Source organism: Corvus moneduloides, chromosome 1, assembly GCF_009650955.1.
Source record: "Corvus moneduloides isolate bCorMon1 chromosome 1, bCorMon1.pri, whole genome shotgun sequence".
In the NCBI taxonomy this organism is placed as follows: domain Eukaryota; kingdom Metazoa; phylum Chordata; class Aves; order Passeriformes; family Corvidae; genus Corvus; species Corvus moneduloides.
Genome location: NC_045476.1, coordinates 5,591,246 through 5,608,060, shown reverse-complemented (window position 1 = coordinate 5,608,060; position 16,815 = coordinate 5,591,246). Strand labels below are relative to the sequence as shown.

General features: G+C 43.8%; 1 long non-coding RNA gene across 2 annotated transcripts; it reads right to left on the bottom strand.

Moving 5' to 3' along the window:
* Nucleotides 1-220: 220 nt before the first annotated feature.
* On the bottom strand, nt 221-14,958 carry LOC116439263. Of its 2 annotated transcripts, XR_004238114.1 has the most exons (5): nt 11,936-14,958; nt 10,239-10,327; nt 3,198-3,396; nt 2,525-2,600; nt 221-1,086 (listed from the first exon to the last, which is right to left on the bottom strand). It is a non-coding gene; the product is annotated as an uncharacterized LOC116439263 (long non-coding RNA). The 2 variants fall into 2 exon arrangements; XR_004238115.1 differs by lacking the exon at nt 3,198-3,396.
* Between the last annotated feature and the right edge of the window lie 1,857 nt (nt 14,959-16,815).

Genomic DNA, 16,815 nt, shown 5'->3' with positions numbered 1-16,815 from the left:
AGAGCTTTGTAGAATTTCACCCTTCTCATAATTTCCTTGCTTTTGCCTAAGCAGTCCTTGGAGGGCCTTATAAGAGGTGTGCACCTGTAAGAATGTGTTCTTGTAGCAATAAAACAAGAGATAACCACATCTAAATGCAGCTAACACTCATTAATCTGTTGTGGACTGGAAGTCCAAGAAGTCAGTCATTATGCATGGACAGTTTTATACCAGGCATGAGTATTGCTTGGCATGGGTCCTTCTTTAATTGCATTATACAAACATAACAGAAAATTGACCCAAAGGGGGAAAACAATTTTATCCTTAGAACACTCTTCTGACTAAGTACAGAGCTTTTAATTAAATTCCCTATACAAAGTGACTGCCTGTCTCTCATGTTGAGCCTAATTGATATCAAAGCCGTCCTTAGAATCAATATTTTTTTCTGGAAAAAAAGAGCAAATACCCTCTCCACCCCAACAGAATTCAATAAATAATTTGATAGTACTTGACTCCTAACTGTAATCTTTGTCTCATTTGAGCAGAATATAAAGTGAAAATTTGTCCCCACTGCCCCCCAGCATCCCCATTGCATCACAAATCAGGTGCCACAAAATGTCACTATTCCTCCTCAGCAGGTCTGCTGTTTCCATTTATTTTGGCACCCCACGCTGAGTAAGGGAGGAATTTGAAACCTTCAAGTGGCAACACATTTATGCGGCTTTTGTTACCTATTTTATATTTTTCACTTATTTATGATTACAGTTGCAATTGGATCCCATTAGAAGTCTCAGGAAGATCAAAGGCTTGTTAGAGCAGGCAGTAGACAAACCCACACTCCTCCAAGGCTGCTGGGGAGGGTTTGCAGTGCACTGTACCCCAGCTGCAAACCCCTAAGCAGGTGCCTAACTCTACTCCTCTAAAAAAGGTGTGCAAGATGGGACCTCGTTTTGCGATGACAAACACCCAAACCAAAGACCAGGTCTTGTTCCTCTTGTTCCTTTGCTTTCTCCTCTCCTTCATCTCTCCTTCGTGCTTTATGCAGGGACTCTGTCAATCTATCTCGTCAGAGCTGGCGTGAGAGTTGGTACCCTTTGCCAGGAGCAGCTTATAAAACCGATGGAAAAGAGAAAGAAAATTAAGCTAAATAATAGGGTGGTTGGTTTTGAGTTTTTTTATAATTATTCAGCCAGATTTAGTGAAGTGTGGAGCTGAAAGCCTGGTATTGATTATTGCCCCACCAAAAAGATGGTCTAACCATAAGTCAAAGCAGAGTCACCATGTGCAGTCCTTCTGCAAGGTCTGTTCCTGATAAAAGCAGGAATAATCTCTGCAGAAACCATTGCCTAGCAAGGGAGCACGGACTTGAAAGCTCAGCCCCAATCTCCAGTTTCTCTCTGTAGTGTCTCTCTGTTGATATTGGCCCTCGGGGACTCTTGCTACAAGCACAATTTTCTTTCAAGAGCGTATGCTAATCGTGGCATTAGGGGTGTATTTATGATCTCTGGCTGACTGTGGCAGGTAGGATTGGGAGGGAAGTGATACTGAGTCTGCAGACAGATCACACTCATAAAGCATGATTTTGTGCTTCCCCTGCACCGTGACACCCTGAAGCACGGGGGATTAGCACAAAGAGAAACCCGCCCCAGTGTTATTGGAATAAAATTTCATCCACAATCCAGGCAGCCGAGCCACCTCCATGGACCTGGCAGAGTGTTTGTGTATCAGAATAACCACCTAAGAGCTGCTTTTCCTAGGCAGACAGCAAGGCAGCCTGCTGTCCTGGGGTTTGGGAAAGGAGCAAGGCTGGGGGAAGGCTGGTGGCATGGAAAGATTATTTAATTTTACTTCATTGTGCCCAGTCCTTTATTCTAAGAAAACATCAAAGTTTATTTTGCTTCCAAAGGGGTTCTGTACCTTCCCACCAAGTCCAAGTCAGAAGCAAAACCCGCTGGTTGCAAAAGGACATGGGAGCCAGCTAGCCCTCCTGAAACATCTCCTTTTGGGGGGTTTCTCTTTAGGGTCTGCATCCCACAGCCTTTTTAAAGCTTTGCTGCTGTCTTTGTCAGATGAACATGACCAGAGAGCCATGTGAGGGTGTTTGTGCATGTCTGGGACCGCAGCTGCTGGAGAGGAGCGGAGCCAGTGCCCGCCGCCGCGCACAGAGGGCCCTTGTAGCCGGTGTATGTTCAAACCCACCACCATCCCTCACCCAACATAAACTTGTTTCAGCCACACGCAATACAAATAAAATGTTTAGCAAAGGCTGGCCGTACGTCTGAATGCCAGGGGAAAGTGAGAAGGGCTGGAAATAAATATTGACGTGGAGGTGTCAAGGCTCGCGGGAAGTCAGGGGGATGTGTCGCTGTTTTATAGGCTCTGCTAAATGATCAGAGCCTGACTCTGCTCCCGGCTGCCGGGGTGTAAATCTGAAATAACTCTGCCGATGCTAGAGTTACACCACCTCAAAACTGCTGTGCATGAGCCTCTGTCCAGCGGGGCTGAGTATTTCAATGCTGTCAGGAAGACCTAGACCCCCCCTTACCATTAATATTTATGCAGTACTCCTCAGGTGTCTTTGGAAGAGCCACCATAAAATTTCTGTTGCTGTAGGGAGAGCCCTGAAAGAACAATTTGCAGGCAGTTATCATCATTATTAGACATGGTAATTGAATTAGTAGTTATTTAATTATTATTATTGGTGTAATAAATACTCCTTGCCCTCCTTGGTCCTTCAAAATGAAGCCTGAGGAAATCCCAGTAAGTGGGAAGAGATCCTTTTGGAGACACTCTATTAGGAAAACACTGCATTGAAGGAAGAACCAGAGGCAATATCCACACCCACCCAGCAGGCAATTTCTGCATACGCTAAAATATCACAGAAGATGGCACTTACAGAGGTGTGTTTTGATGCAGGGAGGAGTTACACCGGGAGCCAAAATTGCTGATTTATGTGTATGCATATATATTGTGTTTTTCTTCATTGAATATATGGCACAGAGCTCCCCAGTGTAACCAGTTAACTTTTCCAGGGACAAGTTGCTTGGAGTTAAGAGAAACATTTATTTCCTGATGGAGGCTGTGTGGTGACAACACAGCCTGTGAGGGAAAGCAGGTGGAAAGAGGGGTCCATCTTGGCCAGTCTTTTAACACAAGCCCAAGAGATAAGTGTTTGCAGTGCAGCATGCCAAAGCCATGTGGGGAGATTTGTCTCCTACCCAAGCTAATGACGGAGCAATGTCACCATATGTGTGGTTAGCTTCCAGCAGCTCCTCACTTTTCCAGCATGAATGGAGGGTGACAGATTGTATATTAGACAAATTACTCTTCTCTTGAAAGCAGCCGTCTCAGTGATAACCAAGTGCCTTCTTCACTCTCTCTTCACTGAACAATTTCTGCCCCGTCATTCAAAGCGTTCTGCAATAAAAAGGTGGTTGGTGAGCAAGGCTCAGAGTGCTGCTCCTTATCTCCCAGCCAGTGCTTCCCGAGGCTATGCCTGGACCAGTGACCACAGCAGGCTGCCACCCATCCTCCCATCTTCCTGCCAATTGGCACGGCCATGCTGGCATCCACATGGGCAAACACTCTTCTTCTGAAAAGAAAGGGAGGCCACATCCCAGCTGCCTGCTGAGAGCAGCCCTGCAAGTTCCAGCTAGGTGTGGAGGGACAGTGCCCACGTCTCCTGGAAGGGATTTCAGCCAGGCTGTGGACCTGTGTCTAGCCTGGGATGGGTGATGGGGGGCATCTCCAGACATTGCAGGTTGGATTAGTTTCGTCATCTTGGGGCTGTTCCCAGGAAAGTCTCCAAAGAAGCAGATCCATCAGCACTGTGGGAAGGTGATGGGGAATTGATGTCCTCAAGGGAAGCCTTAGCGGTTGGCTCAGACAGCAAATTCGGTAGTTGCCCTGGGGGCAAGAACTGGAAGGCAAACAAGCTCCTTAAAAACATCATGTCTCTGGGAACACTTTGGCAGAGAAGAACTTTTTTCACTGTTTTCAGCTTTCAGAGACAGATGGTGGTTCCCCTTGCAAGCTCAAAATTTTAAGGCCTTTTAGATATTAAAGACTGATCTCAGTTGTCTGTTGAACCCTGAGTTTCCACTGGTCATTGCCTGTGGAGACTGCATGAGGGTCACCCAGCTGCTGATGACAACTGTCCTGTGAAGAAGCCCCCTCTTGGGCTGCCCTCCTTTGAGGACAAACCTGTAGGTCCTATCAGCCAGATGTTGTCAGGGGTCTGGTGCTCCATGTTACCCTCTGGACGTCTGCATTTGCTTTTGGCTCACATCATCCAGCACATCTTCCAGTCACCATCCAAGCCCTCATTCTTGAGTTTTCTCTTTGCCTATCACTTCTGCCCTTCTCTTTGCCCCCTCCTGAAGCTCATGCTGCTGCTCTCTGACATCACTGTGGACAGTGCATTGTCCTCTAATGGATACATGTCGAACTCCTCCATCCACCGGAATTTTTGGTAAGATCCTTAGACCAATTAATGAGGCAGGAGACTTGCTAGCCACATCCAGATCTCTTTATATTCCCTGTTTCCCTCGAATCAAAATAAAATACCTTTCTTTTTTTCTTTTTTTTTAATAGCACAGACATGGGACTGGATCTTCCAGCTATTTTTATGAAGAGGCACAGGAAATCTGTGCCAGTATGAACTCTGGTTCCTTCATGTCCATGAATGCTTTAATTGGCTTCAGAGTTAGGAATGCATTAACAAAGCTGATTTCTGTGATTCCACGCATCTGGATTTCAGGGTGGGTTTTGTTTTTTTTTAGCTTGCCTAATCCTGCTTAAAGTCTTAAGATTTATTTGTATGTTTATAAGATGCAGCTTTTCTCATTATATGTATGTTACAGTCACCATTAAAGTAATACAAACAAAAGGAAAAACAGAATGGACTTGCAAGCAACTGATAATTAATTACAGAGGACTTTTGAAAGGGTGGCTTAGCATCTTAAGCAATTCCTTTTGCTGCCAGATACATGGGCTTGTTTTATAAACTACAATCAATCTGCCATTGGGGGGGAAACTGCAAAATGAACTTAGTCATCTGAGCTCATTTTCAGTTTCAAAAACCGAAAAGCTTTGGAGTATAAAGTACCCTCTTCTTTTAATGTCAGTAAATAAGTTGATTTGTTTATATGGTTTTTGATACAAGTAAACTGCTTGCCATTTAAATAAGTTCTATCAGCTGTGAAAATTGACATTTTTAACCATAAAATCAGACTTCATCCTACCATGATATTAAATATTAAGGAATCATTTAAAGGACAGTATACATTTCAGAAACCTGTCTGGAGAGATGAATGCCAATTTCTGCCATTCAGAAGTATGTACGAAAAAAAGGCCCCTTGGCTGGAGGCCTGCTGCTCTGTAAAAGCCACTTTACAGACTTATTCCAACATGGTAAATCATCACTGCTCTAAGGAGACATTCAAGCTTCACATTCAGCCCTTTCGTGGCAAAAACAAATCCTCAAAGAGGGTGGATGGAAAAAGGGCGTTGTGTGCTGATGCTGTCCCTGATGGCATGTCCAAGGCTGTGGGCGGCTCAGGCAGGGCTCAGCATCCTCTGCTCCCTGGAGCCAGACGTTTTGCAAGCCTGGGGGGCATCTGCCTGCCGGTGGAAGTGAGCACCGGGATTTCTAGCTCCCCTCGCTCATCCATGTAGCTGCACTTGCAAGTGGCACTTGGAAATGGGACATTCCTACTGTTTTCAAGACTTCAGAGGTCTGCACATACTCCTCTGCCCCCCACATTCTTTATTTTTTTTCCTTTCCTTTTTTCCCCTGTTTCAATCAAATTTTGGGGACAAAAACACCCCATGCTGATTCTGACCAGGCTTACAACTGACACAGCTCTTCACAGCTCAACACCCCTGATGTCCCGCCTGTACCAAAGGGTTCTCATTGTGTGAGGGGTTTCCTTCTGAATAGGACAAAGCAAAACAGCAAAGCGCTAGGATTACTGGGCTGCTGAAGGAAGACAATGGGGAAACAAAACTCAGGCCAGAGAGACATTTATTTTTTGGAGGGGGATGGCTGCCCTTACACAATCCCTTTTAAAGCTCTGTGAAGTTTCTCTAACACAATCCAGTCCTGCAGCCAGGCAGAAATCCAGCACGTTCAAAACCTTTTCATTCCATCTTTAATGTAAAAAATGTGCCCTCGTTTACTACTGCAAACGGCAAGGGTGTTTAAGGTATAGGAAGTTTTAAGGGCAGGCTTTGGGGTGTCTCTGCTTGAGCACCTCTGGATGTTTCAAGCACAGAATGATGATGGCAGTCAGCTCTTTCCATGCTGACAAGCTGATGCCGAAATCCGAGTGGGCACAGGTTTCAGTGATCTGCTGCCTGCTGACTGAGCACATCTCTCTCATTCCTTGTCCCATGCTGGCTCATTTTTGCCTTCCCACCTAGATTTTGGCTCTATTTCCCCACAAATCACCTGAGGTTTTTTTCAGCTGGGGACAAGGAGAGAGTACATTTCCCTCTTTCTGGCTGTGGTAGGGATTTGTATCCACAGTGGGGTGAAAAGGGGGTGTTAATTCTGGGGGTGATAGGAGTGCTGTTAGGATCAGGGTTTGCTGGCTGTTGGGGATTCAGGCTGTGACTGAATTTTTCCCATATTTTCTCTGGATTACCCCTCCTACGCTGGAAGCTGACCTTGTACCCGTCCAGGAGCATTGAATGCTGTCTCACTTGTCACAAGTGCTGGGTATGAGCCCCCCACATGAGCCCAAGGGATTAATTTCCTCTTAGCTTCCTATATGCCAAGCTGTGACTCTCTCCCTGCCCTGGGCATAATGGGAAAAATGCTGGAGAGAGAGCACTAACTCATCCCGTGGGGCTGCTTGCTATAGGGCTAGCTCTTGGCACTCCTTTGTTCCCCTACAAAGGCATGTGGGATGGGGGAAGCCAATCCCATCCTAAGTAAACAAATGCTCTGAGTTAAATTTTTTAAATGGAGTCATAAATAAAGAACTATCATTGGAGAAATCCCCAAAGACACTGGTTTTGCTAAGGTTTTTTTTAATGTTGGCAGCTTCAGCAACTTTTGCAGAGATGTCAGAGTAAATAGCCTGTGATCCTACAGCATCTTATAAAAGTCTTTAACAACAAGAAGATTTTTATGCTTTCATATTATATATGTTCCTAATAGTCATTCTGTTCATGTCTCCTTATTTTATGTAGTGTAGAAAAAAATAATAATCCCTATCTGCAGTGTATCTCAGAAAGTCTTTAGCAATTTCTGACTTAAGAAAGAAAGAACTAGATGCCTTTTGGACAGAAGATGATCCGGATTTTCTGGAATTTGGAATATCCCATAGCGTCTGCACCAGCCATAAAAGGGGAGGGAGGGGAAAAGAGGTTTATTCTGTTTAACTTAGCAAAAAGAAATTTCCTTGAGACTTAATCATACTGTACAGGTAAATTTCCTGATACACTATTAGAAGGCTCTTTCATCTTGCAGATTAAAGGCTACCTGGGGAAGCTGTTGCACAGTGAGGTAAAGGGTGCAACAACTCTCCTGGCTCAGTAAGTACAAGGAGGCCCATTTCACTTTCTTCATGAGTAGAATTACTACAAGCAGCATTAGTACTGTGTGCTATATACTTACAGCTTGTATTTGGGATAGGGGTGTTTTCCCCCCAACAGAGAAAAATCAAAACCATGATGAAATACAGTAGTTGAAAGCTGAATATCTCAAAATTCAACCTAAAAATGAGCATACACACATAACCATAGGCATTTTTAGCTCCTGGAACAACTTACCTAAATTCCCCATCATCTGACAGCTTTAAATCAAGTCTGGATGTGTTCCTAGAAAATACACTAAATTAGCTAAAAGTCAAGAGTCTGATTCGTGATTCCCATAGGGAGAGTCTGCAGTCTACGTTATGAGGGAGGTGAGACCAAATGGGCAGAATGGTCTTAGAGATGCTGAAGCCAAAGAACAACATGTTCCACACTGCTCTCAACCAATTGCATTTCCCTGCAGAGGGACTGACTTCATAAAGCTTGTTTATTTCCTTGCGGTATCAATCCCTTTTTCCAGAGTTGAGTTCCTTCACCAAGGCTGGCAAGAAACTTTTGGGCTTAGGGTAAATGCAGGTTATCTGGAACTGCTGATCCCATTTTCTGCACAGGTCCAGCTTGAGGGGTAGGTGCTGCCAAGAGGTGCCCACTTCTTCAAACCACAGTTCTGTATAATTGCAGGAGCTGTGCTGGCTGTGCTTGGGGACAACTCAAGCTTTGCCTCTAGTGGAGCTACCTCCAGTCCTCTCTGAAAAGGGTCTTTCTCTTTTCCTTTCCATGTTTGCAAATGATCACCAGAAGCTCAGTGTTTCCTTTAATGCTGTAAATAGCCAGACTGCTGCTTCCATGACTGTGTTTGGCCTGTTCAATATTTTCAACATTTCTTCCACGGATCTCTCTTGTCTTCATTTCAGGCTGTTATCAAATCCACGCAAACTCACAATGGAGATACTTACAACACCTTTCAATGAGGTAGGAATCATTCCAGCTCCAGTTGCATCTGGTTTTGCTGCAAAGGCATGTCCTTTATACTGTCCCTACGCAGATAACCTTGGAGACGTTGTTAAGGCAGAGAAGGAGTGTGGAAAGAGTGCCTCTACCAAATCGGGAGCAGCGACTGCAACTGAGATGGAGGCCTAATGAGCTTGGGCAGATCTCCATGCTCCTGCGGGTACTGGAGGCTTGATTAAAGCCAGGGCACCAATGTGGTGCTGCATAGTCAAGCCAGACCATTTGGAAGAAGATCTGGAATCTCCCATCACTCCACATGTCCATCTTATAGCGTTCATAAGATGGTCTAAAGAGGGTGAAGCCTGGGCCAAAGTGTGGTTGCCAGTGGACACACATTACAAGGGACAGAGAGTTTTCAGTACAAGTCCCTAGTACCACAAGAACCACTTCATGTTAGGGTGACCAAAAAGGCTTCTCCCAGGATGCATTGTTATGTTAATCTACCCCAGTTTGGATTCCCCAGCTGGCTGTCAGCCTCTACCCCTCATCATTCCCCCAGAGTTCCCCATTGGTCCCCATTCCATAGTCCTGCCTTTTCCCTGCCCCCAGATAAAACTGAGCTTTGGGATCATGTTTGTGTTTGCCTCTGCAACCTTCGGCAGCGTAGCAGCAATAAATGCTCCTGCCAGAACGCACCCAAATGCCCTTCTGGACTCTTTGCTGCTGACTGTGATACTGAACCCACTCATGCTTATATGGGTGCATGGGGGACCCCACAGAGCCGGGCAGAGACAGTGTTACCAGAGGAATGCCATCCTAGAAATCAAGATAATTTCTTAACAAGGCAATCTCTTACACCATGGAATGATTTCCAGTGGCAGCTCTAATACTTTGATTTTTGTTTCCAGGTCTAGATTTAAATGCCCCGAGATAGGATAGGACCATCCAAAAGGCAACCTCCAGCTCCACTTCCATTGAAACTATGAACAGAAAAATGGTGATGGATCTGCCATCCTGAGTAATTCTGAGGCCGTTCCTGGCAGATGGCAATGGACCTGTTCTGCAGGACTTTACCCAGATACCACCCTCTCCACTCCACAGCTTATGACTGCTACCAGCTACTGAGTGAGACACATTTCTCAAGCGAGCTGAACAAAGTTCTTCAAATCTTCTGCTGAGGAAGTCATTGTTCCGCCAGGATGTAACAAGGGGTCATTTAGATTATCCTGTTCATATCTGTGCTAGCCATGCTAGTTTGGTATCCAAGTGCACTTAAAGCATTAAGAGATCTTTTTGTGCAAACAGCAGGGTTACATACAGAGGGTTTTAAGTGCGTCTAAAATCTCTGCAGACAAATTTATATCTTTAGTGCCCAGAGCTTCAGGAATTATCTTGGTGGTTATAGTGTCTTTGAAGCGCAGAACATCCTGGATACCAAAAGCAAAAGGCAAGTACCAACTGGAAGTAGATGGAATTAGGGTTGCTTGGTTGTGTGGAGATGTGAAGCGAGGTTGGGTTCAGACAAGGACCTTCTTCTTGGATCGTGATTTTCTTGTTTACACAGTTCTGCATTAGCACTTTCTGATCCAGCAAATCTGTTGCAGCTAAGCCACATGTGAGCCTGCTTATAGTGGTTGGTAAAAAAAGAACTGGGAGTTCAACAGTAACCAAAGGCACAGATATCCCTTGCCCACTCCCAGAACTGAGGAATATGAAGCTGGAGCAATACACTGCGGACCCAAACTTACGTTCCCTGGACAAAGTACCTTTTGTATATCGTAGTTCTAAAAGTTACAGTCGGCAGATCACGGAAACCCCAGTGGGTCTGTAAAAATCACAGATCTTCTTAAAGGGCCTTTGAAGAAAGCAGAAACAAATAGGGTGAATATGCGTTGACTTCCTGAATTGTCTCCCTTCTGTTTATCAGAACCCACACCCTGTCTCATTCCCTTTATGCTCTTTCTACATCAAATGGCTGAATAGCTACTGAGTAAATCTGTCATTATGACCTTACTTACCTTTTAGACCAACTTTCCTGTTGGATGCAACTTGTGGGATCCTAATTTTGCAGACCTAAGGTAACTTGGGTAATTTGTGTTGATATGAACCAAAGCTTGTGCATTTTGAAATGTTGCAATCAAATAATCCCATCTGTACTTGGGAGTCTGTAGCAGGCTGTCTTACTGTTGTCTTTTTGCAGTAATTATGGAACTGCCTTGGTATGGAACTGCATTTTGTCTGAGCTAAAGCTTAGTCCCCATGGGTTTCAGCTCCCTTCCGAGATGAGATTTGTAAACTGTGTGGAAAAATCTGTATTTTGCTTTTTAATGATTTCTAAGAAGACTGACCTCTTAGTGACCACATTTCCTACTGTTTGCAAAACATCTCCAGTCTTCTATACTTCAATATCCCTGTAAGCTTTCAAGCTGAGAGGAAGGTATTTTTATCTGTAGCTCTTCCCTGATTTTTGGGCATTTCCTTTTTTTGTTAAGTACAGGAAGACCAAGAGAAGATTGCTTCTCCATCCTCATCTTCTTCTCTTCATCTTCCAATTCAAGCTCTGCCCAAACTCCTGATAATGAAATGTGGTGTTGTCTGGTTTCTTCCTGCACAGCATTTAAGTGGGATACAATGAAACCTTCATCAACATGAACAATTAAAATTAAATTTCCCTGCTGCTTATTTCTACTGTACTTTTAAAGTATAAGCAAAGAATTTTTTTACAAACCAGATTTACAAGGATCTGGGTTTGAGATCTGAATACAGGTTAATAATGGTTTTCTAAATGCTAGTCTCCTCCTCCTGTAACTGGTGAGGTTTGCTTAGTAGTTCTGAAAAATCAGATCCATTGCTAAAATGTGCTGCCAGACAGAATTTGATATCTATTGTTAAAGTTCATTAGACTGAAGCCAAAAAAAAAATCCCCGTCTTGTTTGGTGCAAAGCTCGTTTTCCCCTGAGTGCCTTTGGCTATGAATTCTGCATATTCTAATTTTAAAGTATCATTCATTTTCTATTTGGTGATAAATGCTTTCCTGTGTAAGAGTCTTTTGATTGCTCTGCTAATTAAAGTGGATAGTTTCCTTTTATGTTAGGTGGCTGGGCTTCTGGGTAACTGCAGTTTGCAGGGAACAGCCAAGGTTACATGACAGTGTTTATTACCTTTGCTCTCATCACTGATGGGTACATGTTCTGCAGCTCCAAGTTCTCAGTAAGAAAATGAATTAAGAAAATGAGGAATTTGTCATTTTGGAAGCTTCTTGGTCTTCCTTTCCTAGAAATGGCTTTTTATCTCTTTGCTTTCCCAGCTTTATTACACTTTGAGAAAGTTTTCATGACTTAAATGGCACAGAGACAGAAGTGGGAATGGAACTTCCATGTTGTTCTTTTTTTTTCCTTCTGAGCCTGTTCTGGTCAGCATAGATACTTGTGACAGAGGCACATGAAAGTGCTTGGGAGCTCACTCTTTTTGTGAATGCTGTTTTAGTTGCCAAATGACACTGTGCCTTCTCTTCTGCACAAATCCCTCTCTCTTGATCTGAAGAATGCAGGGGACTTGATATGAAATATTAGAGAAAACACCTGAAAAAGCAGAACACAAAGTGAATATCTATGTCCAGTCAGGTCAATCTCTTCAGAGGAAAACCTCTGTGGGTGGAGATCCAGCAACCACACAGGTTTTTCTTCCAGGCTGGACTTCTTCTGTGATGGAGGGTGGCCTCGAAATCTGACAAAGGGCACTATGATAATCAAAGAGAACTACTGTATAAGCAAAACTCTTTCCAGTGAATGGGACTTATCGAATGCACAACAAAAGATTCAGGGAAAGATGGGGAATATTTGGGGTCTTTCTGGAAGGCTGTTACCCAGATTTTCAGGTGTGTGTTCCTGCAGGTCTGTAACTGTGATGGTGTGTCTGTGTCGAGTGTGCACAGGGTTTAAGAGTGCTGTTAAAATGTGCCACTGGGATATTTAGCTGCTTTCACACTGTCAAGGTGACCAGGAATTCTGCTGATGGTATGCAAGTGTTCTTGGTGAGCGGGAAGGCTCCTGTTGGTTTTCAAGTCTATATAAGAGGGTGTTCAGAAATTATATGGTGTAGGAAGGGATACAGACCTTAAAGGCCACCTCCAGAGCCAGTGGCTAAAGGGATCTTAGACTCAACAGTATCAAAACTAATGGACCAAAATTCGGGTTTAATCTTACATCATGATGACAGCTCTTAAGGAAGCTCTGCCAATTTTCTTCGAGACAAATTTGGAGATATCTAGAAACCTAGATTGACTGTTCTTTTCTGAATGCTCATTATCCCTTTCAGACCCCAGTTTCCCCTGAGTAGGGGCAGAAATTGTCAACCTTGCATGTCACTTCAGCAAGGGAAAGCCACCATGGGTGCAACATCTGTGGATAGGGGAGCTTGTTTCAGACAAGCAGCAGGAGCCATAAACAGAAAACTGTGTAACAGCACCCTTTTCAGACTGCATGGGAACAGAGGAAACCCAAACTGAAACTCTTTAGATTTGAATGTTTTGATCCTCACAGGACTTCAGATAACCTGAGCTGTGAACAATTAAATCACCCTCCCAAACTAAACAGACTTTTGAGATTAAGAGTTTGAAAGGCAACGTGTCCTCCATGTCTTCTGGTTATGATGTGAGGGAAAAAATAAATATAAAAATAATTTTTCCCAGTTATTGGAGATGTAGCTCTCTGCCTGCCCAGGTTAAGGTGCTGGGTTGCAAGGTGATATCAGGAACCTTCCCCTTTGTGCCTCCAGCAGCAGACTGCATGTCAGATTGTGTTAAACATAAAGCTACACCGTGCACACTGTTTTTACTTGTGAGCAGTAACCAGGATTTTCCTTTTATAATCCAGACAGTACATATTGTCTATATGATTTCCCCAGAACCATCTCTCCTGTTCTCCCTGAGGCAGAGCCACTGTGTGAATCACCAGCAGGATTAAAGCAGCTGCTGTAGTCTTCATGTTCTCCACTTCTACAGATCTGCCCCTTCTTTAGGAACAGAAACAAAGAGCTCAGACCTCAGGAACCTGCACAACACAGCCTCCAGTCTTGTTTACACAGTGCTTCCCATTTCTAGGAGCTGAAAGAAAGCCATTACCTCTACCTGCAGGGATGCTAGCACCTTTAAACAGGAGGGATCATGACTCTTATTCCAAGTTTTGTATCTGCAATTGCAGTGATAGATGAACGTTACTACATCTTCAAAGCCAGGACTTTCTCAGGTGGGTGCCTTTGAAATTCCCCTCCTTACACATTTGGGGATGGAGGTCAGGATTTTGCCTTTGGACCATCCCTACCCACCAGCTGTCATTGTTGAACAATGAGTCTGACTTTTTGTGCCCTGTTCTGAAACCTCTCTTAAAACATGGAGGGACCCAGGGGAAAAAAACACACTGCAACAGACACGAGTCCAACACCCTTTCACTCCGTCTGCAAGGGCTGTAACAAGCTGCCATTCATTACCAGGCAGTCTAACATGGAAAACAAATGTTGATCATTTTCCAGGTATCCTCTTGTGGGCAGGGTGCTGTCTGCTCTGTGGAGGTTAATTTGCTATTTTAGAAGTGCCACTTCAGGGTAATATGCTGCTAATAGGTAGCCAGCAGGTCCTGAAAACAAATATTCAACTGAATAATCCTAGAAAGCGGAATATTATATCTGCTTATATATTATATAAAATATATCTCTGGATATTATGGAGTCCCCATGAATCCTCCTAATAATGCCTTTTAAGCCTGGCTGCATTGGTTTGCCGCAGTCGTAACTCCAGAGCCCCTGTAGAGCTCATGTGGATCACGGGACTTGTTTAACAGATGGTTTCATTCAGGAGCTGGATAAGAGGAGCTGCTTGTTAGGCACAGGGCAAGCATCTGCAGGAGGATTTTTTGAGTGTTCAGGTAGCCTTCCAGCTCAGCACATCTCTGTCTGAGGCAGCAAGGTTAGGCATGGGAGAAGAGAGTCAGGCCAAAACTCTGCCACCAACATATACATGAGAGGCTGTTGCAGACTCTGTGGGGAGTGCTGCTCTCCAAGTCTTCAGTCAGGGTTAGAAGTCCCTTTCTTTGATTTCCTGATTTTGTTATTGGATGACTAATGTGAAGTCTAGGAGAAACATTTTATTATTCCCTATTTCATTTTAGCATAGCCGAGATCTGCAGCCTGGTATGTTTGTTCTGAGTGACTGAGCCCCATTGGGTAGAGCCATTACAATCATCTGCAGCTCTGCTGAAGCCAGAAAAGCTGGACTTGCACAAACCAGGTCCAAGATTTCTTGGTCTTGTAATGACCAAGTGAGGGGTCCCCATGGGAATTGCACAGACCATCACTGAGATTTTCAACGGAGGTTGCATGAAGATTTTTGGTCTATTCCTGCCTTGGGAAGTCACAGGTTCATAAAAGGCTTAGGTTGGAGGAGACCTTAAAGATCATTTAGTTCCAGCCCCTCTGGAGTTGGCAGGGACACCTTCCACTATCCCACGTTAGTCAGAGCCCTGTCCAGCCTGGCCTTAAACACTTCCAGGAATGGGACACATACAACTTCTCTGGGAAACCCCTGCCCGGTCCTCACCACTCTCACAGGAAAGAGTTGAACTTACCTTGATACAGGTGTGCCCTTACCTCCTCCAGTTCTGGTAACCACTGGCAATGAAAGCCATTCTGGGGATTTTGCCTCCTCTATGAGAACATAAATTCATTGTCAGAACCACAGCTATGTGTTTGTGATCAAGGGGAAAGAGGTCTCATCGACTTTGATGAACACTGGTTTGTGTTTCCTACCACGCAGACCCGAGAGGTAAAAGGCAAGTTCTGGAAGAAGTGATGTTTGATGTTCATGTTGTATCAGGAATTGCTCATTATGGCATGCAGAACAAAGTGAGCTGGATGATTTTCCACTTTTTCTATAGGATTTTGGTGACACCCTTGTTAAAGGTCAGAGAGACCCCTGAAATGCATTGCTGTCCCTATGAACAACACCATGAGGAGCAGGTGAGTTTGCTACACCAGGAGTGCAGCTGTAAAGAATTTCAAATCAATATAGGTCTAATCTAACTTGAACTGAGCTTTAGGGATTAATTAAATCTTAATTACAGATCAAACCACACAGCCACAGTTATTTCTAAATTCAGAGGATGAACATTCGTGCGAGTGCTGGAAACTAAATATCACCTTTTTGCATTACTGTTATTAAACAGTGCACATTCATAACCTTTTCAGTTGTAAATTATTAATGTGTGTAGTTATACTTTTAATTAAGACAAACTCTTAGGGACACATTCTACTACTGTTATTTACCTTGGGCCCTTTTCCATCAGGAGTTCTCTTAACTTCAGTGGGCTGGTTCGTGTGATAAAGGTACTATTAATTTATATTTGTTTTTGGAAGAGTGCATAGCATCTTAGACCATATATTCAACAAGGGAACATTTGAATCCAAAATAACTTAAAATGTAGAACTGACAGGCAAGAAGACATAAACTAATAGAGAAGAAAGAGCAATAGAGGGAAAGGATGGAAAAGCAAGGTGGTAAAATTTATGGCTAACATTGCTCCTGTGTCCACAATAGGTGATAAAGTATTTCTGAAGGTCATAACTGAAATAGGCGAGTGGACAGCATGAAGAGACCTGACAAGTCAGTATTAGCAGCAGCCTTATTTTGTGGGCTTAGCTGTGGATCAAGGTCTTACTTTGTTAGGCACCACATAAACCCACATCAAGGTGAGAGACCTTGCCCTGCTATCCTTCAGCCATTGCTGTTGAAATAATCCATATAGAAGGGGTAGCAAGGAATATGAGAACACTTATCAGTTGCAGATGCAGCACTATCATAAGACTGCTGCAGTGATAGATGGCAGGAGGTCTCAGGGTAATTTAAAGGGACTTCAAAGGGTTTACAAGATACTTCTATTAATCACAAAGATTTTAATTAGAGGAAGAAAAATCCTGAGTTATGTTAACTTATATTGGCTCAATACCAGTCCTCTATGGGGACTATCTAATGTTTATCTCTGCAGCCACTAATTACAGGTGCCTCCTCCACCCTGGAGGACCTGAACAGCTGGCAGCAATGGGAGGTAGGTTGCAGCTCCCTGTCTGGAGTATTGCATTGGAAATATGAGCTCAAAGGGGGAATGCCCTTGCAGAAAGCTTTAGAAACAATGAATTATCTTAGTAACAGCACTGACCAACAGAAATATCTCTGAATCATTTTTGCACCCTTCTCACTTAAGTTTTCAGCTCGGGTGCAGCTTCTGTCGAACAGGCAAACAAAAGGTTAGGATGTGTAAGAAATGGGATGGAGTAAATTTCAGTGTGGTATAA